The following is an 18657-nucleotide window of genomic DNA, read 5'->3' on the forward strand; positions in this document are numbered from 1 at the left end:
AAGGTGAGTTCCGGAGGGTTAACTTAACCTTCTAGTGTCTTCAGCAATTCATCATATTTAGGATCAGTTCTGTCATCTTAGACTGGCATTTGGTCTGTAAAAGTATTGGTGGAGAACATGCTTTTTCAGATCTATAATTTTTTTTTTTTTTTACTTACTGCAAAACAACTTCAAAGCGACATCAAAAGAAATAGTTGTCTTGGGTGAGAAGCAAAACAAGGTTAAATCTCATCCCACTCATGCAGCAAGTGCAGTCGTTTTTCCTCACTCTTTTTCCTTTGGGACTCGGCATCTGAACAACACAGTAGCATCTAGAATATTTGGATACTTGTTGCGGCTGGCGGTAGTATCAAAGATAAACAAAGCCAGACACTAAAGTGGTCAGGACAGATTTTAATCAGTAACATACTATTGCAACACAGAGAATATTCCAGCTTCAACTTTGATTTGTACAAGAAGTGACTGGGTGTTTTTAAAAGGAAAATGAAGGAACAAGGAAGGGTGTAAGTGAAGGTTCAATAGAGTCAGGGAAGTGAAAAATTACAAAAAGTGGAAAGTTCTTTGAAGGGCGTCACTGTGAAACCCATCTGGGTTTATTAACTGGTGCCTGTCAACATTTAGGTCCTCCCCTTCCACAGAACCTGGGAGAAAGGGACCCCATGTTCTGCTGTTGCCTGGAAGAAACAGTAAATTATTTTGGCACCCTCGAGTTTTCTAACACAGGCATGTTGAAGGGGACTAAGGTCATCCTTGGGAGGAGACCCTGAGCTGTTACAAACTATTTTAGTATTTGTTCACATCTTCATTGACCAAGTTCGAGGCTTAAGTGAGAAGAGGGCTCAGAGGAGACTAGCTAGAGTTTAGTCGAGGAGAGCACCTTTATCAGCAGACCACAAGGCTTCAGTGGTATGTGACGCCAATCACAAGCCCACACGATAGAGCAGAGGGGATCTCATAGGCCAAGATGCATGGAACTGCCCCATGTGGGATGGGAGAGCAGGGCCTGAGCCACCCACAGGGTGGACTCTTTCTTTCCTCTCAGTTCTGTCTACTCATGCACACAAAACTAAGTTCTGTTCTGGTGAGAGTGAACTGGCAAGACAATTTTGACTGGGAGCAAGAATTTAGAAAACAGTGGACAGCCTGCAAAATGTGTATTGGAGAGAGCCCAGATGCTCCTTCCTCTGTGCCCTGCTGTCCTGAGGACAGCTTGTGGATGGTTTACATTAATATATGCCCATATAGCACTCAGGGTCTTTGCTCTACCCTCCTGGAAAACTCCCAGTTGCTGTCCCCACTGCCAGCCTTGGAGAGGATAGGATCAAGGGCTATCGGTCTTTTGTGTCACATGCAGATAACATGTCAGTATTTTCCAGGTTAGCTTTTGGGGTGGGGATGGAGTTGTGGGTGGGGTAGACATACCTTCCTGCACTAATGCTCAGGAGCTCTGCTTGCAGAGTGGCTCAGGAGTCTATATATTTCAGAGTTCTCCAGGAGATTTAAGCTTCCAGGCTTCCAGATATGGAGGTTTCAAGGTTCCAAGAGCCTCCTTGACTAGGCTCAGAACTCCTGCAGTATCCACACCACCACCAGCACCACATTCTGTAGGTCACGGCCAAGTCACAGACCAGCTCAGATTCAAGAGGCTAGAGAAATTGACTCCACTTCTTGATGGAAAGACTGGCATAGTCCCAGTGCCAAGGGCTGCACATCTAGCAATGGAAGGAATTGTTGGAACCTTCTTTGCAGTCAACTGACCAATCTACCTAGAATCAATATTTCACCATTCCAGGTGCTAAGCAATTGTTATGGCGTACTTGGCACACAAGGCTTCACAGCTCCTCCTTTAGCCATTTTAAAAGGACATCCAAATGATCGTCTCTGAAAAGGGTGGCTTGCCATGGTTAATAACTGATTATCATGGTTAAATGGTATGTTCAAGAAGCAGGCCATGGACTGGATTTGCACAGTACCATCAGTCATCAGTATAGAGCCTCCATCTTTGGCTGCAAAGAATATAATCAATCTGATTTCAGTGTCGACCATCTGGTGATGTCCATGTGTAGAGTCTCCTCTTGTGTTGTTGGAAGAGGGTGTTTGCTATGACCAGTGCGTTCTCTTGGCAGAACTCTATTAGCTTTTGCCCTGCTTCATTCCAAACTCCAAGGCCAAATTTGCCTGTTACTCCAGGTGTTTCTTGACTTCCTACTTTTGCATTCCAGTCCCCTATGATGAGAGGTGAGGTATGGCGGCTGAGAGGAGCTACCCCACGCTCGAAGCCAGTGGCGGCGGCCGAGAGAAGCTACCCCACACCCGAGGCCAGGGGCAGCAGCCGAGAGGAGCTACCCCACTTCCAAGGAGTGGCTGCTGCGCGGGCGCAGGAGGGCCGAGAGGAACTACTCCACATTCAAAGTCAGGAGGGACGGCTGTGAGAAGATACCCCTCCTCCAAGGTAAGGAGCAGTGGCTGCGCTTTGCTGGAATAGCCGTGAAGAGATACCCCACGTCCAAGGTAAGAGAAACCCAAGTAAGACGGTAGGTGTTGCAAGAGGGCATCAAAGGGCAGACACATTAAAACCACAATCACAGGAAACTGGCCAATCTGATCACAGGACCACAGTCTTGTCTAACTCAGTGAAACTAAGCCATGCCGTGTGGGGCGACCCAAGACAGACGGGTCATGGTGGAGAGGTCTGACAGAATGTGGTCCACTGGAGAAGGGAATGGCAAACCACTTCAGAATTCTTGCCTTGAGAACCCCATGAACAGTAGGAAAGGGCAAATTGATAGCATACTGAAAGAAGAACTCCCCAGGTCGGTAGGTGCCCAATATGCTAATGGAGATCAGTGGAGAAATAACTCCAGAAAGAATGAAGGGATGGAGCCAAAGCAAAAACAACACCCAGGTGTGGATGGGACTGGTGATAGAAGCAAGGTCCAATGCTGTAAAGAGCAATATTGCATAGGAACCTGGAATGTTAGGTCCACAAATCAAGGCAAATTGGAAGTGGTCAAACAGGAGATGGCAAGAGTGAATGTTGACATTCTAGGAATCGACGAACTAAAATGGACTGGAATGGGTGAATTTAACTCAGATGACCATTATATCTCCTACTGTGGGCAGGAATCCCTTCGAAGAAATGGAGTAGCCATCATGGTCAACAAAAGAGTCCGAAATGCAGTACTTGGATGGAATCTCGAAAATGACAGAATGATCTCTGTTTGTTTCCAAGGCAAACCATTCAATATCACAGTAATCCAAGCCTATGCCCCAACCAGTAATGCTGAAGAAGCTGAAGTTGAATGGTTATATGAAGACCAAAAAGACCTTTTAGAACTAACACCCAAAAAAGATATCCTTCTCTTTATAGGGGACTGGAATTGAAAAGTAGGTCTAAAGGTATAGGAGGAGTTATTTCCTTGGGGCAAGAATTCTTAAAGAGATAATTTTTTCTTCAAGCTTCCTCTGGAGAATATTGTGACCACATTGTCAAAAATTGTATTCTTTTTTTGTGACCATAGTTTTATAGTCGAAATTTAGAGCAGATAGTGCTCAACTTGGCCCTGATAACAAGGGCAGATTGGTCCCAGAAGGGACTGTCCCTCTGGGGAAGTAGGGGTCTTGGTTTAATCAGCCACAGGCTGTTGATTATAGGAGGAAGTCCTGGACATAAGGGAACTTCAGTTCATTTTCCTATCCTATGTCAATAAAGACCTAATAGTTTCAGGCCATTTTTCTTGTCATTGGATCATAGCTATAGATTGACCAATCATTTAAAAATATTTTCCCAAAGGGTTCCCAGGTCAGGTGTGGAACCTTAATTCACATATTAGCTCAAACAGTTTGTACCAGATGTCTGTGCACTCAAACCAAACCAACAAACCAAACCAAACTAGAACTTCACCAGCCAGGAGTCACATGCCAAACGAAACAAAAGGCAAAGAGATGCCCTGAAATCAAAAGCCAAGTGGCAAGAGTGCCCCAAAACAATGGTAAAGGGATGCCCCCAAATGAAGAGTCAAATGGCATAAATGCCAAACGTGACTTCCTAGTTCAATTAGACCTGCAAGCTGGCAAAGTCAGTGCTAGCAGCCTTTTTCGTTCTGATCGTTTCAAGCAATAATTTGTTGATTTTCTGGGAAGAAGTTACTTTATCATTTCTTTTTTTAGAAGCTTCTTGATACCAGTCAAAGCATAGCCTGCCTTTTCTAATTGTGCATGTAAAAATATCAATTTTAGAATATCAAAAGAACCCAAATTTGGCCATTTTAGTTTGAGCTCTCTTTTAGTATAATTTCTCCAATTAATTAAGTACTTGCAAGTATGAGCTCCATATGTAGTGTACATGAACCTGGCTAGAGAGTTAGTCAGAGGCTAACTTTCTGACACCCTTTTATTTCTGTTGAGAGATCACTAGTGAACTTGTGTAGTGGGCCCATGTGCTGCTTGTGAGCCTAACTCTTTCAGGAGTTACCCCAGAGTCATTTCAGCTCGTCCCACGTGTGTCAGATTCTACCTCCAGCAATCTAAGACTACCATGGCTGCTCAGGTCGTTGAATGGCCAGTGGTGGACTAGGTCTCCACCACTCCCATAAATTTCTCAGTCACTGAGAAAACCAAAACCGGCCAGGAGGAGTCTGGTCCCTTTTCTTCAGAGCAAAGCTCTCATGTATTTTCCTCACTTTTATCCTGACAAATTCTATAAAGGCAGTCAAATTGAGGAAAAGTGTCAGATCAGCCTCTTAACCACTCAGCCAAGACCACTCAGTCCCCTTCAATGGAGCGAATTTGGCATCTTTCAGCCAAGTCCTGGGTATTCCTCGATTTTTCCCCAATCGAGCCCCGCTACCCAGTACCTTTCCACTGGGTGGGCAATTCTCCTGGCATCTTTCAGCCAGCCCCCCACCTAGCATCTTTTGACTGGGTGGGAATTCCTCGGTATCTTTCAACCAAGCCCCACTAGTGTCTAGACCATGTGTGGGTATCCCCCGGATGTTTCACCTGGGCTCCCCCTAGTATCTTTCCTACTAGGAGGGGGCAGGTAATCTGCTCCACCACCAAATAAAACTCAGAATCTCAATCAATATGGGAGATTCAAGAACCAGGAGAGACTTACCCAAATTCGTCTGCACTCGCCGAGGAGGCGGATGGGTGCAAGGGGCAGCTGCTGGTACCAAAGCTCCAGTTCCCCATGGAGTCTATTTGAAGGAAGGAAGTCCACTCTGGGTCGCTTTGTCAGTCTCCATAACTGTGTTGCTTGTGAGATTCTGTTTCCCATTTCAAGCTGAATTAGAGGCTACGTTCTGAGAGGCAGGATTGAAACAAGCCACCTGATTGGTCCCTGAGTTCTTTTTATTTCTTTCTCCCCTCCCTGGGTTCCATAGGTACCATCTCAAGGGAAAGGGCATTAGCATCTAGGCAATAGTTTCCTTCAACCATCTACTTTTCTTATGACTTAGTATTCATTTCTGAAGTCATCTTTCTCTAGGGAATTTTCAATTAAGACACAAAAATTCACCTGCCAGATACCTTGGTCCTTATGCCCCCTGGGTTTTATTGTGATATAATTGACATCCAGCACTCCCAACAAACGGGAATGCCAAAGAACGTTCAAATTACCATACAACTGCACTCATTTCACATGATAGCAAGATTATACTTAAAATCCTTCAAGCTAGGCTTCAGCAGTATGTGAACCGAGAATTTCCAGATGTTCAAGCTGGATTTAGAAAAGGCAGAGAAACCAGAGATCAAATTGCCAACATCCACTGGATCATACAAAAAGCAAGGGAATTCCAAAAAAACCATCTACTTCTGCTTCATTGATTATGCTAAAGCCTTTGACTGTGTGGATCACAGCAAACTGTGGAAAACACTTACAGAGATGAGAATACCAAACCACTTTACCTGTTTTCTGAGAAACCTGTATGCAGGTCAAGAAGCAACAGTTAGAAACAGACATGGAACAAAGGACTGGTTCAAAATTGGGAAAGGAGTACGGCAAGGCTGTATTATGTCACCCTGCTTATTTAACTTACAGGCAGAGTACATCATGTGAAATGCTGGGCTGGATGAAGCACAAGCTGGAATCATGATTGCTGGGAGAACTATCAAAAGCCTCAGGGGTTATTTATAATGGAGGGGGAAATGGTCCAAATATTTGCTCTGTGCTCATGCTTGGGCAAGCAATTTCCCTCCAAGGATCTTAATTTCCTCACCTATAACATGAGAGTGTTGTCCTGGAATAGTAATTCCCAAACTCAGCTCCTCAAAAATTTGTATGCTTTTAGTCATTCATAATCTGGGGCGCTCTGCCCCCAGATATTCTGGTTCAGTAGGTGTGGAGTTAGCAAAGTCAAGACCTGGACAGGTGTGAAACAAGAACAAAAGCAATCCCCCAGGGCTTCCACAGGCCCCATGTAAGAAATCTGTGATGTAGATGTTAAAAGGTGCTCCTCCAACAATGGTAACCAGGTTTCCTCACTCTAGGGCTCTGAAAGCCTTGAAGAGTCTAATGTAAGTAGTGAACTATCAATAGATGTTAATAGTATGCAACATTCTCAAAGGCGTTTGACCATAGAACCAACACCTACTAACAGTCCAGGCACAACAGCATTTTCCAGATCACAGCTAAGAACACCCTAGATTAGGTGTCTTAGCTCAGATTGTCAAAACAAAGATCAAAGACTACATAGCTTAAACTACAGAAATCTATTTCTCACAGATTTGGAGGCTGTTAACTCCAAGTTTAAGGCAGCAGCATATAATTGCCTTCTCCCTATGTCCTCACATGGCCTTTCCTCAGTGTGTGTGGGCAGAAAGAGATCTCTCTCTCTCTTTTCCTCTTCTTCTAAGGCCATCAATCCTGTTGGATTAAGACTTGCCCCTCACGACCTCTTTTAAATTCATCTCCAAAACTTTCTATCTTCAAATATAATCACATTAGAGTTAAGTCTTGAAAAGACTAATTTGGGGTGAGGACTGGTTACACAAGTCAGGCTATAGCACTAGAAGATATCCAAGGCCACTCTGAGTCTACACCCTAAGATTCTCAGTGAACCATTTTGTTCTGACGAATCATTGTTCACAATATGAAGGAATTTCCAGTGGGAAAATAGTATAGATAACCTCAGTTCAGTTCAGTTCAGTCACTCAGTTGTGTCCGACTCCTTGTGACCCCATGAACCGCAGCACTCCAGGCCTCCCTGTTCGTCACCAACTGCCAGAGTCTACCCAAACCCATGGCCACTGAGTCAGTGATGCCATCCAACCATCTCATCCTCTGTTGTCCCCTTCTCCTCCTGTCCTCAATCTTTCCCAGCATCAGGGTCTTCTCAAATCAGTCAGCTCTTCACATCAGGTGGCCAAAGGATTGGAATTTCAGCTTCAACATCAGTCAACATGAACACTCGGGACTGATCTCGTTTAGGATGGACTGGTTGGATCTCCTTGCAGTCCAACGGACGCTGAAGAGTCTTCTCCAACACCACAGTTCAAAAGCATCAATTCTTCGGCGCTCAGCTTTATTTTGTTGTTGTTCTTGTTAATTAATTTATTTTACTTGGAGGCTAATTACTCTATTATTCTGGTGGTTCTTGCCATACATTGACATGAATCAGCCACAGGTGTACCTGTGACCCCCATCCCGAACCCCCTTCCCACCTCCCTCCTCATCACATCCCTCTGGGTTGTCCCAGTGCACCGGCTTTGAGTGCCAGAGATCAAATTGCCAACATCCACTGGATCATACAAAAAGCAAGGGAATTCCAAAAAAACCATCTACTTCTGCTTCATTGATTATGCTAAAGCCTTTGACTGTGTGGATCACAGCAAACTGTGGAAAACACTTACAGAGATGAGAATACCAAACCACTTTACCTGTTTCATGCATCGAACTTGGACTGGTCATCTATTTCACATATGGTAATACACAGGTAACATAGATTTTTAAACTTGGGTTTCTTCAGTGACACAGAACTGCATATATGGTGTGTGGTTTGCCTCCCATCTCATGTGGAAGACTCTCATCTGGGGGTTGATAGGGTTTTGTAAATGTCCATCTAATGGGATGTAACTGGCCCCTTCCCACAGGTCTCTGCCCTGTTTTTCCACGTGGCCACTTTGAAGCTGGGCTAACCCTTCTTCAGTTCCAGTTGCCTTCTTCTGACTTCATGGCCTCCCAGCCCCTCGCCCAGCAGGCTCAGCCTCAGTGCTGTAGGTGCCTTGTTTCTGTCTTGTTCCTTGCTGCTGTGATTCTAGATATTGCAGATCTGCTTTGGAATTATATATTATGTCACTGGGGGCAAATAAAGTCTGTGTTTCTCTGCCGGTCAGGGGTTCTTGGTGTGGTCCCCAGGCCTCATTCTGGTCTCTCAGCTGCCTCAAGCCAGCCTTTCCTAGAGCTGAGCAGGCCCCTGAGACACACACGCTCAGGTCACACCAAGCTGGTGCAGGGAGGACCCCAGGCGGCCCTTTTGCCAATTCAGACCTGAGCACAGACCTGCAGGGCTCAGGAGCCACACAGGCCAGAGCCCACCCTCGTGGTCAGAGAGACCCCTCTGCCCTACAGAATGGCCAGACTCCATCTCCAGCATCCAGGAACTCTCACTCCTGGCAGTTCAGGTGCTGTCTCGCTGGTGGACCGGCGACACCAGGACACATGAAAGATAATGCTTGTCCCAAGCCCTGAGAACACACTCCCCAGCTCGGAAGAGCCTTACTCATTAAAGTCGGTACCAAAAAACAACAGAAGAATGTTTCCGATTATAAGAGTTTTTGATTGGGCTCAGATGTACGTGGAAGGCACAGCCCCCTTGTTCCCGCTCTCAAAAGCAGCCCAGTTATTCAGGAGAGAGTCCCCGGCTGGCCTGCATAGGGTCCATCCCTTGCAGGACAACAGCTCCAGGTTTCCCGATGAGTCCAGCGGAAGTCCTTTCAAACTTAGAATTCGAGATGCACTGGCAGGTTCCTTCAACTGGGTCGTGGCTGGGAGTCAACTCAATTAGAAAGGTTTCTTTAACGAAGCAGTTGGAAAGAATCGCTCCAACACGTCTATTCTGAGCACGCCTCGGCAGACCCTCTCCGGTGCTCCCAGTTCTCAGCTGCAGTTCGGCGCACGCAGTCTGCAGGCCGACGATGCGGGTCCTTGTGGCGGCAGCGGCGGCTCGGTCCTCGGCGTCCGTCGTTACTCGGGTCTCGGGCTCAGAGGGGCCCGGCGGCACCCCTCTGGCGGGCAGCCGGCACCAAGCACTGCTGGAGAACGGGGTAGAGGCGCTGGCAGCCCTCGAACCCCAGGGGCACGGCCTCCGCCCATCTCTCGGTCGGGCCGCCCTCCCCGCTGCCCAGCAGCCCGGCCACCTGCTTGAGCACCGGCATGAGCGCCACGGTGAGGCCAGCGGCGGCGCGCTCCTCCTCCAGCAGCGTGGGGTCCAGCAGCCAGGCGGGCGCCGGCCCCGGCGCGCGGCTCAGGCCGCAGCCCACCACCAGGTCGTACATCTCGACGCCCGCGGCGGCCAGGGCGAGCGCGGCGGCAGTGAGCGGGGCGGCCAGCGCCGAGCCGCCGTCCCCCAGCAGCAGCGCCCACACCTCGAGCTGCGCGCGCGGGTAGCGGCCCAGGCGCACGGCCGGCTCGAGCGCCTCCTGCAGCGCCAGCGCCCGCTCGCGCTCCTCGCCGCCGCTCGGCGGGGCACGGCGATGGTGACCCTTCCCGCGGTCCGGGAAGCGCGCGCGGCGGAAGTCGCAGAGCAGGCGGCCGCTCAGCGCCGCCGAGGCCTCGCCGCCCGCGCCGGCCGGGCAGCCGCCCTTCTCGCCGCCCTCGGCCCGGGGCGGGCCCTACACGGCGCAAAGCACCTTGGGGCCGCCTGCCTCCAAGTAGGCCGAACCCTTGGCCTGGCTCAGCAGCCCGGCGCGCGCGTACACCGGCCGCAGCCGCGCCGGGTCGCGAGGGGCCGACGCCTCGCCCTCGCCGGCCGCGTACAGCTGCGGCGGCTGCGACTCCTCGGGCACACGGATGCGGCGGTGGTCCGCGGGCATGGCGGCGCAGCTGCCGGCCGTCTCCGCGCGTTAGCCCCACCGTGCGGCGGCGCTTCCGCCCGCCCAGCCGCGCGAGGGTGCGCGGGACAGCGGCTGGCCGTTCAGCTTTTTCACAGTCCAACTCTCACATCCGTGCATGACCACCGGAAAAACCATGGCCTTGACTAGACGGACCTTTGTTGGCAACGTAATGTCTCTGCTTTTTAATATGCTATCTAGGTTGGTCATAACTTTCCTTCCAAGGAGTAAGCGTCTTTTAATTTCATGGCGGCAATCACCATCTGCAGTGATTTTGGAGCCCAGAAAAATAAAGTCAGCCACTGTTTCCATTGACCCCATCTATTTGCCATGAAGTGATGGGACCGGATGCCATGATCTTAGTGTTCTGAATGGTGAGCTTTAAGCCAACATTTTCACTCTCCTCTTTCACTTTCATCAAGAGGCTCTTTAGTTCTTCTTCACTTTCTGCCATAAGGGTGGTGTCATCTGCGTATCTGAGGTGATTGATATTTCTCCCAGCAATTTTGTTTCCAGCTTGTGCTTCCTCCAGCCCAGAGTTTCTCATGATGTACTCTGCATATATGTTAATTAAGCAGGGTGACAATATACAGCCTTGACGTCCTCCTTTAACTATTTGGAACCAGTCTGTTGTTCCATGTCCAGTTCTAACTGTTGCTTCCTTACCTGCATACAGGTTTCTCAAGCGGCAGGTCAGGTGGTCTGGTATTCCCATCTCCTTCAGAATTGTCCACGGTTTATTGTGATCGATACAGTCAATGGCTATGGCATAGTCAATAAAGCAGAAATAGATGTTTTTTCTGAAACTCTCTTGCTTTTTCGATGATCCAGGAGATGTTGGCAATTTGATCTCTGGTTCCTCTGCCTTTTCTAAAACCAGCTTGAACATCTGAAAGTTCAGGGTTCACGTAGTGCTGAAGCCTGGCTTGGAGAATTTTGAGCATTACTTTACTAGCGTGTGAGAGGAGTGCAATTGTGTGATTGAACATTCTTTGGCATTGCCTTTCTTCGGGATTGGAATGAAAAATATCCTTTTCCAGTCCTGTGGCCACTGCCGAGTTTTCCAAATTTACTGGCATATTGCATGCAGCACTTACACAGCATCATCTATTAGGATTTGATATAGCTCAACTTAAATCCTATCACCTCCACTAGCTTTGTTTGTAGTGATGCTTCCTAAGGCCCACTTGACTCACATTCCAGGATATCTGGCTCTAGGTGAGTGTGAGTGATCACACCACTGTGATTATGTGGGTCGTGAAAATCTTTTTTTGTACAGTTCTTCTGTGTATTCTTGCCACCTCTTCTTTTTTCTTATTTATTTTTTCTTATTATTTTTTATTTATTTACATTAGTTGGAGGCTAATTCCTTTACAATATTGTAGTGGTTTTTGCCATACATTGATATGAATCAGCCATGGATTTACATGTGTTCCCCATCCTGAACCCCCCTCCCACCTCGCTCCCCATCCCATCCCTCTGGGTCATCCCAGTGCACCAGCCCGGAGCAGTTGTCTCATGCATCAAACCTGGACTGGCGATCTGTTTCACAATTGATAATATACATGTTTCAATGCTATTCTCTTAGGTCACCCCCACTTGCCTTCTCCCACAGAGTCCAAAAGTCTGTTCTATACATCTGTGTCTCTTTTTCTTTATTGCATGTACACTTATCATTGTCATCTTTCTAAATTCCATAAATATGTTTTAGTATACTGGATTGGTGTTTATCTTTCTGGCTTACTTCACTCTTTATAATGGGCTCCAGTTTCATCCACCTCATTAGAACTGAATCAAATGTATTCTTTTTAATGCTGAGTCATAGTCTATTGTGTATATGTACCAGAGCTTTCTTATCCATTCGTCTGCTGATGGGCATCTAGGTTGCTTCCATGTCCTGGCTATTATAAACAGTGCTGCGATGAACATTGGGGTCCACGTGTCTCTTTCAGTTCCAGTTTCCTCAGTGTGTATGCCCAGGAGTGGGATTGCTGGGTCATATGGCAGTTCTATTTCCAGTTTTTTAAGAAATCTCCACACTGTTCTCCATAGTGGCTGTACTAGTTTGCATTCCCACCAACAGTGTAAGAGGGTTCCCTTTTCTCCACACCCTCTCCAGCATTTATTGCTTGGAGACTTTTGGATAGCAGCCATCCTGACTGGCATGAAATGGAACCTCATTGTGGTTTTGATTTGCATTTCTCTGATAATGAGTGATGTTGAGCATCTTTTCATGTGTTTGTTAGTCATCTGTATGTCTTCTTTGGAGAAATGTCTGTTTAGTTCTCTGGCCCATTTTTTGATTGGGTCGTTTGTTTTTCTGGAATTGAGCTGCAGGAGCTGCTTGTATATTTTTGAGATGTTGCTTTATTTCCTATTATTTTCTCCCATTCTGAAGGCTGTCTTTTCACCTTGCTTAGAGTTTCCTTTGTTGTGCAAAAGCTTTTAAGTTTCATTAGGTCCCATTTGTTTATTTTTGCTTTCATTTCCAATATTCTGGGAGGTGGGTCATAGAGGATCTTGCTGTGATTGATGTTGGAGAGTCTTTTGCCTATGTTCTCCTCTAGGAGTTTTATAGTTTCTGGTCTTACATTTAGATCTTTCATCCATTTTGAGTTTACTTTTGTATATGGTGTTAGAAAGTGTTCTGGTTTCATTCTTTTACAAGTGGTTGACCAGTTTTCCCAGGACCACTTGTTAAAGAGGTTGTCTTTTCTCCATTGTATATTCTTGCCTCCTTTGTCAAAGATAAGCTGTCCATAGGTATGTGGATTTATCTCTGGGCTTTCTATTTTGTTCCATTGATCTATATTTCTGTCTTTGTGCCAGTCCCATACTGTCTTGATGACTGTGGCTTTGTAGTAGAGCCTGATGTCAGGCAGGTTGATTTCTCCAGTTCCATTCTCTTTTCACAAGATTGCTTTGACTATTTGAGGTTTTTTGTATTTCCATACAAATCGAGAAATGATTTGTTCTAGTTCTGTGAAAAATACCGTTGGTAGCTTGATAAGGATTGCATTGAATCTATAGATTGCTTTGGGTAATATACTCATTTTCATTGATTCATCCAATCCATGAACACGGTATATTTCTCCATCTATTTCTGTCCTCTTTGATTTCTGTTATCAGTGTTTTATAGTATTCTATATATAGGTCTTTTGTTTCTTTAGGTAGATATATTCCTAAGAATTTATTCTTTTTGTTTCAATGGTGAATGGTATTGTCTCCTTAAATTCCTTTTCTGTTTTCTCATTGTTAGTGTATAGGAATGCAAGGTATTTCTGTGTGTTAATTTTATATCCTGCAACTTTACTATATTCATTGATTAGCTCTAGTAATTTTCTGGTGGAATCTTTAGGGTTTTCTATGTAGAGAATCATGTCATCTGCAAACAGTGAGAGTTTGACTTCTTCTTTTCCTATCTGGATTCCTTTTATTTCTTCTATTGCTCTGATTGCTGTGGCCAGGGAAGAAACAGAGGAGTCAAGGACGATACCAAGGTGCTTGGACTAAGCAATATGAAGAAAAGCACTTTCATTGATCAAGAGGCAAAAGACAGAGGAAAAACAGATTTGCCAGGGGGAAAAAGCAGTCAGTGAGTAAAACCTTCATGAATACTAAATCTGCTGATTTTTCTAAAAAGTTAACTTATAAAATCCATAAATCTAAGATTCCCTTAAATGTTCCAATATATATGCAATATATTAAGTAAGAGTTCAACTAAAATCCCAACTCCAAACAGATTAGTAAATGACATATTTTCATTTGGATCAAGAGTCACCTCCTCTTCAGGTTGATCTGTTGTGGGTATCCAGAGAGGTTGACCTGTAGCACTGTCTCATAAAAACACATGATTTGTGAAAGAAATTGGAGTGTCATTGCCCCAAGTAAACAGTGAATTATGTCATATATGTGATGATGATGTCAGAGAAAGTAATTTAATGATCTGAGTTGTAATTTGATTTTCTGGTATTGGTAATAGACTAAAGGCAAATGCCTCTGGTAACATCAGATAACCCTTCATTTTTATCTTTTCAAAACTGATGCAGATGACCAGATGATTATTTTCTTTTCGTCTTTTGGTATAGAAAATTAAGAGCTTTCTTAGCATTCAACCTTCCTTACATTTTCTGGTCACAGTGCACTCTTTGATCACGCTGCTTGGGATTATGCTGGCTAGTGTTTGGGGCTTTCCCATTCATGTTGCAGGCAACATCTGCAGCATAGGTGCTAATAATCTGTCTGAGAGATGCATGAAGAAGCAGGAAAATGTGTTCACAGAACCTCATGCAAGCCAAGGAACTCAGAAGGACAAGTGAGTGGCAGGCTCCGCAGGGAGGGTGGGCACCTGGCTGTATCCTCTGCCCCAAGTGCAGCGGGCCTCGCCCTCATCCTGCAAGACGCAGAGTCCTGGGCTCCTGCCCTGGCCCCTGGTCCCTGCTCTTCATCCACCGCCTGCCTGGGGAAACCTTGGCCCCGCCCCTCATTTCTGATCCCGCCTCCTTTTCGCCATTAGCCCCGACCCTCACCTAACCCTCTTCTCTGGCCCCCACAGCCCTCGCTCTGCCTCCATATTGTGCCTGCACACTAGCAACCATCTGCTCTTGAGGGTGCGGACTGCGCAGGGGACAGTAGGGATCCCGGCCCCGCCCACCCCTACCCTAGGCCTGCCTCCATGGAAAGCTTTTCCGCAAAGGCTTGGCGTGTCAAAGAAGATCAGAATGGTAGTGGGATTTCACGGTGTTTGGCAGTCTAAATGCAAATGCCTCAGGTAAAATCACACCCACTGACCTGAAATAGGGCCAGTGGGAGATGGCTTCCAGTCTTATGTGAGACTCATTCTGTAGCAGGAGAGGATAACCAAAGGGATATAAAGTTCAAGCTGCAATTAGAGAAAAAGTGATGTAATCTGAGCTCTGCATCCTGATGAACCTCTCGGGCAGGAAATGAGACATCGAAGCTTGGGGCCCTTTAGACTGAACGATAAGAACAAAATTGCTGCCACCTTCAGCCCAAGATCTTTATGAAATGCCAGCAAGAGCAAGGCACCCAGCCACCCTGAAGATCTACAGGCATATCGGGCTGCCAGTCCTACTCTCCTTTCCTGTGGGGTGGGCAGGTGGTTACTGACCACAGTAAGGCTATTTGCTGGGAAATGGTTTTTTTTTTTTTTTTTTTTTCTAGTTTTTCAATATTAATAAATTTGCCTGCACTGGTTCTTAGTTGTGGCATGTGGAATCTAGTTTCCCAACCAGGTATTGAGCTTGGGCCCCCTGCATTGGAAGCATGGAGTCTCAGCCACTGGACCACCGGGGAAGTCCCTCCTGAAATGTTTAAACCATGGTAAGTTATACGTAAGACATGCAATTTTAGTTAATTGCATGTCTAATTCCAGTTAGAACTGGAAAGTGTATTGATATGTTTAAAGAATAAACAATGCCAAAAAATTCTACCCACTAGCTAATGTAATTCTGCTATTACAAAGTCTTTAGAAGACCTAGTGGTGTGGTGTAATAAAAGATGTCTCAGGCACAAGGGACCGAGATTGTAATGCAGGCTCAGCAGGAATTAACTGTGTGCTTGCTGCTTCTAGTTTGGTCCTACTGGCTTCTGAACTAAGCTTCTATAAAACCATGCTGGTCACCCTACCTCTCCTTGCCCTTGGGAGTATCAGAAGGTTTCTCCATGATCCCCAAATATGCATTCATGGCCTTCATGAAGTGGCTAGAAGGATCCCTTCTCATAGGGAAGTATTAGATTACCTGCTACCTTTAGGGGATCGGGGTCCCCAGGTGGCTCGGATGGTAAAGAATCTGCCTGTAATGTAGGAGGCCAGGGATCGACCCCTGGCGTGGGAAGATCCCCTGGAGAAGGGCATGACAACCCACTCCAGTATTCTTGCCTGGAGAATCCCATGGACAGAGGAGCCTGGCGGGCTACAGTTCATGGGGTCGCACAGAGTCAGACACGCCTGAGTGATTAGCTTTAAGGGGAATACTTCCCTAGACAAAGGGGCGAGCTTAACAAAGAGGGGAACTTTTAGCATGGCCTGGAGACCCCATCGCCTTGCCACTCACTCCTGTTCTTAATGCATCAGACTCCAGAGCTTAGAGCTCCGCCCCAGTTCAGGTGACAATGCACATGACAGAGCCGCAGCTTCCTTGATCATGCTGGTGTTCATTGTGAATAATAAAAACATACAAATGAGATATTCTGGAGGATATGAATTTTATTGGAAGAACACATGTATTTAACAAAATACGAGAATCTTAAGCAACGAATAAATTTTAAAGACACAGAAATGAGGTTAGCTCAGGGAAACTCAGCAGTATGTCTTTCTTTTTTTTTTTTTTTGTTTTGGCCACGCCATGCAGCATGTGGGATCTATTTCCCCCACCAGGGACTGAACCCCCTCCCCCCTATATTGGAAGCATGCAGTCTTAACCACTGGACTGCTGGGCAAGTCCCAACAGTATGTCTTTTTATCTTCTCTGCAGTGAAAGGTTACCAGTGTACCTTTGCAGTCTCTCACTCATTCTTGCCGGTCTAGTCCCAAACAATAACAAAAGTATTACTGGCTCAACAAGGATAAGATGAAAAGTGTACCAAACCAAGTAGTTAAGGCCAGGAAACTCTGTGACATAGAAAATAGAAGGCTGTGGGAAGGTGTCAGACAAAAGAGGCCTGCTAGAGAGACCAGTGAGCCTTAGACAGTTACTTCCATCCTGTGGAATACAAATACAGCACACACACACTTTGACATGCCCCCATGGGTACAATATTTTTTAAGATTTCTTGAGGAAGCACAAAAGCACATATTATACAAAATGAAAACAACCCAAAGTCCAAGCCATTCCCAAAGGCACAATACCCCAAAGTCAATTTCTGGTCAAATGATAACTCGCTGATGTCACAGGGCCACTCCTTGAGCCGAAGTCCTCCGAATGAAGTTGACGACTTCTGTAGAACTGCTGAGATTTTATGAAATTCAAAGTCCTACAGACTAAAGGTTAACCTTATACACCACTAATGCAAATACTATGTATACATAGAGAAACCAAGGCAAAACCATAATACAGATGATGTAAATGGCATTACCCATTTCCCCAAGGAAAAATATTCTTCCCTCTCATTTCTAAAATCTAAAAACACTTGGAGGGAGGTGACACTCATTTGTGATCATGGAAGGGTCTTTTGTTTAATTATTTTTTTAAACCCCTTCATTGAGGTATAAGCAATGACTGACATACAAAAAGATGTATACATGTAATGTATACAATCGAATGAGTCTGGAGATAAGTATACATCCGTAAAGCATCTCCATAATCTATACCATAAACACACCCATCCACTCTGAAGTTTCATTCCACCCTCATAATTATTATTATTAGTATTTGGTAATAGAAACATGACAGAACAAGATCTACCCTCTTAGCCTTTTCAGTACACATCAGCTCCGGGGTCTGGAGGAGATGCACAGGTGCTTGGTTCCTGTGGCTCAGATAGTAAAGCATCTGCCTACAATGCAGGCGACCCGGGTTCAATCCCTGGGTCAGGAAGATCCTCTGTAGAAGGGAAATGGCAATCCACTCCAGAATTCTTGCCTGGAAAATTCCATGGACTGAGGAGCCTAGTGGGCTACAATCCATGGGATCGAAAAGAGTCGGACATGACTGAGCAATTTCACTTTCACTTATATCCTGTAGCTCAGTACACTGACAGCCTACTAGAGGAAAATCTAAAACAGGACTTTCAGCATTCTGGAAGGTGGTTTTTCTGACTGATGGGGGAGGCTGGTACACCAGTGAATCTCCTTAGGATTCACTGAAGTGGGTCCACTGCTGCTCTTTTCCAAAGCTGATAAGAAGTAGTACAGTAGGCTTGCACATGAATAAGGAGAAGCGAAGGAAGCTCAGAAAGCCAACCCTAATAAAAACTGTGAGGTGGCCTGGCTGGCACCACTCAGTAACTCATTTTGGGTTCATGCTGGAGTCAGCATAGTGGACTGGGAGGGCAAATTCAAATCCAGAGGGATGAAGAGACCATTCAAATTGTCCACGAATGCACAGATTTGGCTTATTCTGTCCACTCTTTTTGACAGAGCTACACACTAAAATTCCATACCTAAAATTCTGCTGGATCTGAGTCATTGCCTCCTCCCAAGTATTCTAGCAGGTCCTGTGCACGACAAGACACAAAAATCGGACCTCTGCCAATTGGAGATCAGATCTCTGCTCCTTCAGAGTACTTGAGAAAGGGAAGGTGAGAGATGAAGTTCAGCTCCGCTTGCCAACAGACTGCCGATGTCAGCAGAGCGACTTAAACCATCTCTAAACAAGGTTTGTAGCTTTAATCCTCATCCCCATTGATCCTATTGATCACAGAGAAGTCGTCCTGAGGACATATGTATGGGTAAAAAGCTCCTAGAGGATAAGCAGTCACTCATACTTTTTACTTGTCCTTCAGGTGCTGTTTCCACAAGTTCCTCTTGAGGAAGTTCTCCGCACAGGTCTGGCTTTGGCCAGGACTTTAGAATCAGCACTTGGAGGGATGGTGAAGATACCCAGGGGACCTGGTATCTCAAAGGGAGCACATTGTAAGGGACAC

General features: G+C 46.0%; 1 long non-coding RNA gene and 1 pseudogene across 1 annotated transcript; one reads left to right on the plus strand and one right to left on the minus strand.

The window, feature by feature from the left end:
* Positions 1 to 378: 378 nt before the first annotated feature.
* Positions 379 to 10042, minus strand: LOC133053125 (exosome complex component MTR3-like; annotated as a pseudogene).
* A 258-nt stretch (positions 10043 to 10300) lies between these two features.
* On the plus strand, positions 10301 to 18347 carry LOC133053126 (uncharacterized). The gene is made up of 5 exons (XR_009692091.1): positions 10301 to 10424; positions 13518 to 13645; positions 14260 to 14365; positions 15294 to 15393; positions 18152 to 18347. It is a non-coding gene; the product is annotated as an uncharacterized LOC133053126 (long non-coding RNA).
* Positions 18348 to 18657: the final 310 nt, after the last annotated feature.

This window comes from Dama dama, chromosome X (genome assembly GCF_033118175.1).
Source record: "Dama dama isolate Ldn47 chromosome X, ASM3311817v1, whole genome shotgun sequence".
In the NCBI taxonomy this organism is placed as follows: domain Eukaryota; kingdom Metazoa; phylum Chordata; class Mammalia; order Artiodactyla; family Cervidae; genus Dama; species Dama dama.